The sequence below is a fragment of the Ylistrum balloti genome, unplaced genomic scaffold, assembly GCF_031769215.1.
Source record: "Ylistrum balloti isolate Yb309-2 unplaced genomic scaffold, AGI_CSIRO_Ybal_v1 Utg370018, whole genome shotgun sequence".
Lineage (NCBI taxonomy): Eukaryota > Metazoa > Mollusca > Bivalvia > Pectinida > Pectinidae > Ylistrum > Ylistrum balloti.
In genome coordinates, this window is record NW_026782087.1 from 123,917 (window position 1) to 132,750 (window position 8,834).

The window sequence follows — 8,834 nt, forward strand, 5'->3', positions numbered from 1 at the left end:
GATATCGTTCAAACGTATCCAACAAAGAACATGAACCAGATAAAGCAAATTTATTGGTACTGAAGATAAATCAAAGAGTAACTGTAACGAAATATGTCTGGTCAAGGACTGTTGCCTTACCGCTTAAAGAAAGTAATGCTGGTAATGTGAAATGAGGTCTGGCATCAGTGAATGCCACCCAAGTTTCAAAACAAAACAAAACGAAAACAACTACAGTAAAGACATGAACATGACAAATAGACGTATATGATTTAAAGTACTCACAAAATCAGCAGTCTGGCGTAATTAGTCTACAGTTGGTCAACGCAATAGATGAATTAGCATACTAAAATTCGTACATTTATCTTAGCAGGATGTGACGAATTGTCAGACAACTGTCATGTCCGCAAAATCCTAGTTAACAGACCCGATGCTGAGAACAAGAGGTCAAGACAGGTAAAATGTTTACGTATAATGGAACATTACAAAATGATATAAACAGGTAGCTGTCCGTAAAATCTGGAGGTGGTAAAGAAAGATCGATAAAGTGCTACCATAATTCGACGATATTTAATATAAAATATTTAACGTAAAATATTTACAGCAGTTGATGCTGCCAATTCCAGCAAGTAATTGTATAATTGATGTTTTTTATTTCCGAAGGGAGCTAACTCAGTGAAAATGTCGACAATTCAAATGATTTATATTTTTAGAAGTTGAACTGGCATCCATACGATGATATATGTTTTTCAGAAATTTATTGGTTTGAAAAAGTAGTTAAAATCGAAGAATGGATACGTTTTTTCTTCTCATTTATCTATTTCTCGATTTGTTTTATTCCATTACAAGTTCATATTTTTCGGTCAATAAAAATCTCGTCGTTGCGTTAATGTTTACCAGTTCAACTTCTATAAAAGAAAGTTGACTTAATGACATTTTCAGCTCCATCTCTCCAGCCTTAAAGATAAAATCTAATTCTGTATTGTCTGTAAGGGACCCTGGATTGATGATCCTAAATAATTGCGTAGTACATATCGTTGCTACGCAATAAAACATCTCCGAATCTATTTCTTTCAGTGAAATGAACACTATGATGATGACGTCACGGCAGTGTCATCAGTTTCAATAAAGTACATATTATTTTCTCCGTAGAGTAAACGTGTCCCTATTACCTGGTTAATGGGATATTGACGGAACATCCAGGAGTTCCTACACACTTGGACAACTGTATACTGTTTAAGTAGAAATTACGCCTTTTTGCTGATAACTAGAGTAAATAAACGAGTAGTCATTTCACGTAAAAACATCATCGTGTACAGCTCTTCTTTGATGTTCAACATGGCATATTAGAGTACATACGACCCTGCCAGATTTTGTATCTGACACTGATCTTGTTCCAATAACATAACTACCGATGTTATGAGGCCAATGTTTAAATGTACAAGTGTTTCCCTCATTTGTCACTTTATAGACGCGATCAATCAGGTCTTTTATTTTAGATCTTTTAAAGATTTTTTAAGTTCACATTGAAGTTGGAAATAATACTTAGCATTTACTAAAATAGGTTTTAGCATTATTCTGGGTTTCTAACACGTAAACCCAGAGAACATGTCTATTTCTCAGTGTCTCCTCACATTCATGAATGTTTTGATGAGATAAGTATTTGACTATTTGAAAAATGTGTGAAATCCTGTGCGATCAGAAATGGCGCGATATCCGAATTCAAGGTTTCTCTCCTATTTTGTTAACAACATCTGCATTGTTATATGTTCTTCACATAATTTATAACAGATTAAATAAATAGTAAAATCAATTAGAATTAAATACAGAAAGTTTTTGAATGGGACAGAAAACAAAGTCATGTTTCTGGAAAATGTCATATGTATTTTGTTCAAACATTCTTTGTGCCAGAGAGTACATCCCAAATTACAATATCAATAAGCAGGGATCATTAAGTTTCAGGATGAAGGAAAATATCAACAGCAGCAGCAGCAACAATAACAACAACAGCAGAATCAGCAGCAGCAACAACAACAACAACAGAATCAGCAGCAACAACAAACAACAGAATCAGCAACAACAACAACAACAGAATCAGCAGCAACAATAACAACAACAACAACAACAGAATCAGCAGCAACAACAACAAACAACAGAATCAGCAACAACAACAGAATCAGCAGCAACAATAACAACAACAGAATCAGCAGCAACAACAAACAACAACAGAATCAGCAGCAACAACAACAAACAACAACAGAATCAGCAGCAACAATAACAACAACAGAATCAGCAGCAGCAACAATAACAAAAACAGAATCAGCAGCAACAACAAACAACAACAGAATCAGCAGCAACAACAATAACAACAGAATCAGCAGCAACAACAATAACAACAACAACAGAATCAGCAGCAGCAATAACAACAACAAACAACAACAGAATCAGCAGCAACAACAACAAACAACAACAGAATCAGCAGCAACAACAAACAACAACAGAATCAGCAGCAACAACAACAAACAACAACAACAACAGAATCAGCAGCAATAACAAACAACAACAGAATCAGCAGCAACAACAACAAACAACAACAACAACAGAATCAGCAGCAGCAACAACAACAAAAGAATCAGCAACAACAACAAACAACAGAATCAGCAGCAACAACAACAACAAACAACAGAATCAGCAGCAACAACAACAAACGACAACAACAACAACAGAATCAGCAACAACAACAACAACAACAGAATCAGCAGCAACAACAACAACAACAAACAACAAAACAACAACAGAACCAGCAGCAAATCAAGAAGAAAAAACGGTGACCTATATTTTCATCACCATTCAAATTGTTACTTTGTTTTCTCTAGAGAAAGAGGAGGTTGTATATGATCTGTTGACCAAGTACGTACTTGTTTCCGGACGTCTGATGTTTAAGACAAGGGTCACCGGTACAGTACCAAAGCCATACATTAGCATGTTGACACAAGCGGCCGAACAGTGGACGGTGACAGACTGGCTGGCGACAAAGTTCCATATTAAATCAACATCTGACCACTGTGTCCAGTATTGACCCATGCCAGGACTCTCGCGTCTTTGTGGCATGTGACGTAAAATGAAAACCTACACCGATTTTGGGCTCATTAATAATTCAGAAATAAGTTGCTGACCTCTTTACACCATGTCAATATTATTGCGAGACAGAATCTTACCCTATTACACCCCAAAAGTAGTCCTCCAAACACAATAGCACTTAGCTTTGAAGATCGCTTATGACTTACACGTATTAGCCGACTGATTTACAACATGGAACATGATCGTTAGAACAACCTACAAATCCCCCTGACACTTATGAGAGCGACCAAGTCCCCACAAGTTAGGAACCCGAGTCTATTGAAAGTCTCCAATAGCTTTGAACACGACTCTAAACAGACATTCGTCCTTTATAAGAATACTGATGAAGTATAGCAAGGAAGAAAAAAGATAGAACTTTCCTCCTAGTAGCAAAGGCAAGGGTACCTTTATTAAAAATAATGCTGTTCTTGGTAAATTCTCTAGAAAAATTGTTATGTAGATCTTTTGACTTCCTAAAATACAATATCCTTTTGGAAGAACACAGAAAAGCTGGCGATGTTTTTCCAAATTATCTCTCATTTTTAGTGTAATAAAACATTTTTTCAAGTCAACATCACAATTTTCTTCTGTAAAACAAGACTAACAAGATAGTTCTTCACCAGGTGTTTCAATCAGTGGCGAATTGACCCTTCTCTGATCACAGTGCAATTCCGTATACTTTTAATGAAATTATTTGAGTTCATTTCGTGGTTATATGTGATGTATGTCAATTTTCTATTATGTCTGAACCCGTCCAAACTGGTAATATATTTTCTTGGAAAGTGTTGTGTGAAAATACTCGTCTTTGTAAAATAGGAATTCGAGTACAGCATTTTAGTATGGTTTTGTATAACAAAGCTCTATTTCTCGGGAAATTTTAATCATTTGATCTTGTGGAAATGTTTGGTGTCTGTTATTCTATATTATTGTTTTCCTATCATTAAATATTCTGCATTTCAATCTGCTCTTCATATTTGTATTGAATCGAAAGTAGCATGTTTTTACAGAAAACGAATTTAAGGAACATAAATGTAATCATTTATCAACTATTTTCGCCCTCACCGGTTTTTTCTTTTTTCTTTTTTCTTTTCTTTTCTTATTTAAATCTACATCTCGATATGCATTTTTTGTTATGCTTCAAATCTTTCCGTGTGATATGAGGGGTTATGGTGACAAGAATGGAGCAATTTTTAAGAGGATGATGCAAAATTTCAATTTTTCGAAAGGAAGTAATTAGTGGCTCTTTTGAAATAAAAATAAAATAAGAATTAATGTGGATAAAAATGGATCGATGTTCTTCTCCGTCGGATTAATTTAAAATGCCAAAAGTAATATTAAAATAATTCCCCATTGAATGGTACATTGTGACAACACTTATATTCTACGGCATTTCTAGACACGATTAAGATGACAAGAATAAAGTAAGTTTTCCGATATAAATAACATAATATATATACTTACCCACATTCCAGTATAAAGACTCATTTAATGAACACACTGTATCTACTGAGGATTTATAATGGTAAATTTCTGGTAGTTTTATCATCTGAGCAGCGGTCCATTTTTGGAAACGTTCTACCTTCAAAGTTCCTGCCAGAGAGCATTTACGATCAGAAGAAACGCCTGCCCTAATAAGATACAGAAGTAATTAATTAGTATTGATTGTACACAACCATAAGAAATGTATTACATATCTTGTAGACACCAAAAGTCACGTTGCAGAGTCAACAACAATTTATTCCAGATGATGGTAATTAATTACTGCACGAGGCCAAAGCAATTGAGTGTATTCACTGAAAAACAAAACGCCCATATTTTTGAAATTGTGTATGCTCAAATATATCACTTATATATTTTTACATTGACATACCTAGGAACTAACTGTGCTCCTTTGTTGGCTAACTAGTTGCTTTCAAAAGATACTTAATTTATTGAAGAGCCTATCAGAACAAGTCACAAAGACCTTTTGCATAGTCCTTGAATTTCATATATATTGATTACGTCTTGCCTTTAAATAATAAGAAATGTATCTAAGTCCATCGTATATATTGACCAGAACTGGAAATCAAAGACACGACACACTCTTTTTCCTACAACAAAACCAACAGGGACAGTATTCCACCAAGCTGAATGGTAAACGTGATGATGGCTATTTTCCATTTCGGGATAGCAATATCCCTGCATCCCCGACCTATGATGTTTCCATGTCGCAGTTGTTTCGGTATTCAAGGTTCTATTCAAATTATCACGATTTTTGTGCCTGAAGTCGTCAACTACATTGTTTTTGGTGTACGGAATCTCTTGTGATGTCAAATGATTAAAAAATTTCTGACGACTTATGCAATCTGTTTTGTATGACCTTATATATAAACTTAACGCCAAAAGAAAGAAAGTATTTACGTCATATTTATCAAGCTTGATGGACCCTAAACATGGCCACTATGAGGAAACTTGCTGGACCTAATACATGTAACGATAAATAACAAGACAGAGACTAGTTATGATTGAACATGGATACTTATTTTAATAAACGACACATTTAATGATATCGATTTGCAATATTTGGGCCTTGTTGGTGATAAACGCATTTATGTTATTTTAAGAACCTACTGACAGATTTCCACTTGGTAACCACACAAAATTCCTAAAATCTGTATAAATCACCTGAAAGGTTGACTGTTGACGGAAAACTAACACATTTTCGGACCACAGCTACAGCCATAACATACATAAATGACTACTTGATTTATAGGATTATTACACAACAAACGTCAATATTTACTAACAGTGAACAACAAATCAAACTTTCTGAATGTTAGTTCAAATTAACTGTCGGCTTAGGTAGAGTTTCATCATAAGCTTTATTTGTGATCATTGTATATGAACAGGATGTGTATGTATATAAGTATATGTAAGTATTGGGGTTCATCAAATATTGTTGTGTTTGATGACAGATTTACTTGTGTAATTAATGCTAGTGTTTGCTACTATCAGCAATCTTGCTATCCATGTTATATATACATCGTGCAGTGTTTGCTTTTCTTCTACTAGATCAATATCAAACACAGCCTTTCATATCAAATGTATTTGTTGAATTACTGATACTGTATCTACATGTGTTAACTTTTCATAACTGAAAGAGAAAAGCACAGATAATGTATTATTGGTGGTAAATGCTCTCTGTAAAATCATCAATTTTCGTGTGAGACTAATTTTCTTTGATTTCGTGCGAACTCTGAATCCATGAGTTTACATGTTGGCGTCGATAAAATTAAGTGTTTACAGCCACAACAATTCAGCCACACAAAAATATGTGATATAATAATATATTTGTTGTTGAAGTTCATTTACGTTATATTAGTGTGCCCTATCAGTAAAAACAGATATTTTCATCGAAAATTTTAATCAAAACCATGTGCCATTAAATATTACCAACGGCAACGTTTACTATGCATGGTAGCACTTGATGTAAACACTGCGATCAAAACTGAGGTAAATTATCGTGAAAAGTGAAAATATTCGGATTTAATTTTTCCCAATGATAAACCATTACAATAATGACAAATCAGAAATGTTGATAAACATTACATATGATTAGTTATTTTTACTTTGTCTACTGTCATGATAAACAGAGATAACTGGGAATAATTAATAAATGTAAAATGTAAAAATGAAAGTATATATATATATCTATAGAGAGCATTTACAAATTTATGAGTGGTGTTTTCAATCTTGCTGTTATATCTGCTTCTAGTATAAAGCACAATACTGCTACTCAAGCGGTGTCTAGATTCAGTATGGTGATTATTATTGGAAAGTCCCGTGGTCGTCATAGCTATCTCATTGCAATAAATTCGTCCTCGTTGTTGCTACCCCTGTTCTATTTTTGAGAACGTACCATTACTTGGATTGATTTATGTGGTGGGCCCCACCGATGAAGCAAACGATTTTTAGCCTCCCTCATCACATAGTAATAATTTCCGTATCCTTTTTACCTTGAACTGCATGTTCCCTTTTCTTTAATCATATTTACCTCTAATCCAACTATCGATTCAAATTAGAATTACAGTTTATTTTACACGTGGATATTATCTTTTTCATGCGATACAATGAATATATGTAATTGAAGTAATTAAGTCAATATTTAAAATTATATTTTTGATAAGCCCCTTAGAGATGAAATCCTGTTAGAATCTATAATGTTTTACCGACACAAAACCAAACATGACCTTGCAATTACCTTGATAATAACCATCATATTGGTACATGGTAGTTTTATGAATCATGTGTAATTTTCATATTATGTGTGATATATTTGAATGTCTGGTTTATAGAATTTTATTAGTTTTCATGAGTCAGTATAGAAAAAAGTACAGAGATACCACACTTAGCTTGTACTGTTTCAGAGCACTGTAGTTAATCATGCATCTATACGTACACATAAGGTGCTTATGACAATACAAATCTATTCTACAGCCCGGAGACGTTTACCAAATATGGGAAGGTGGTGTTATTCTCCGATGTTTTCGTACTGTTCTGGGTCTACAAGAAGGCAGAGCCTATTAGCAGTACAGGCGTTGTGATGGTCACGCCCATTTCACACTGTCAACCACTGTCAATCAAAGGTAGGAAAACACACCTGAATGTAGAACACGACATTACAATGACTTAAATCCACAAAAATTATAACGCAAACATGCATGCATTACATTTTTTTTCTTTTGACGGGTGATGGGGGGAAATATGTACGTATTTAGGGTATATTGTCTTTTGAACCTTGTAAGCCTACCACTAGTTATCTAGATATTTATGACATATTATGATTAGGACAAATTCGCATTGAAGACAGAGTATGGAAACGATACCATTAGAAAAAAACAATTACATGGAAGTGATAAGTGGAGGCTATAATGAGCTGACTGAAAACGAATACCAAGTGTGGTGGACTTGACCAGCGGTTAGTTAAAAATTAAATTGTCGCTGTAAAAAAAAACAAAAAAAAACGGAGTTTCCAAGGAAAATATATTAATCTGACCCGTCACAGCAAATCTACAGCTGTTGTCAAATTTTCTCAATTTTGTTGAAGTCCTATTTTAAAATATACACTAACCCCTTGTTAATCCTAACCAGCTTTTCAACAAGCGGAACCTGATGTCTTGTATAAGCAGGCATCGTAGGTTGATCATGTGGATAATTGTGGAATTTATTTGAATTTATCCACACTACGTTGGATGTTGCATGTAGATATAATTAATTGAAATCTTTGGATTTTTCTATATGGATCTACATAGTTTTTTTTTATGTATATTTGATTTATTAATGATAATTTCCTTTTGATTTCATAGTGTTATTAAAATCTTATCCACATATCGTCGGACTTTGTAATCAAACATGATAAATCTTTTACACTTCATTGATTATATTATTAGTTGATTCAACCACACAATATGAGATTTTCGACCGAAATGCCATACTAATAATATAAGTCGGAAAATAGAAGTATCCTGATGTTCTTAACAAATAGATTAATCTAGACATCAACACCACCACTTGATTTAAAGATTGATGTTTTTACAAGAAACGTTTCTCCCACAGGAGAATCTCCACGTGATTAAAAAGCCAGGGCTGGTCAAACCCTAGAACCGGGGATGTAAATTATTAATTAAATTTTGTATTTTTTTCACTTCACATGAGGAACCTCTTGCCTCGTGACGATAGAATTAATACTGATATAA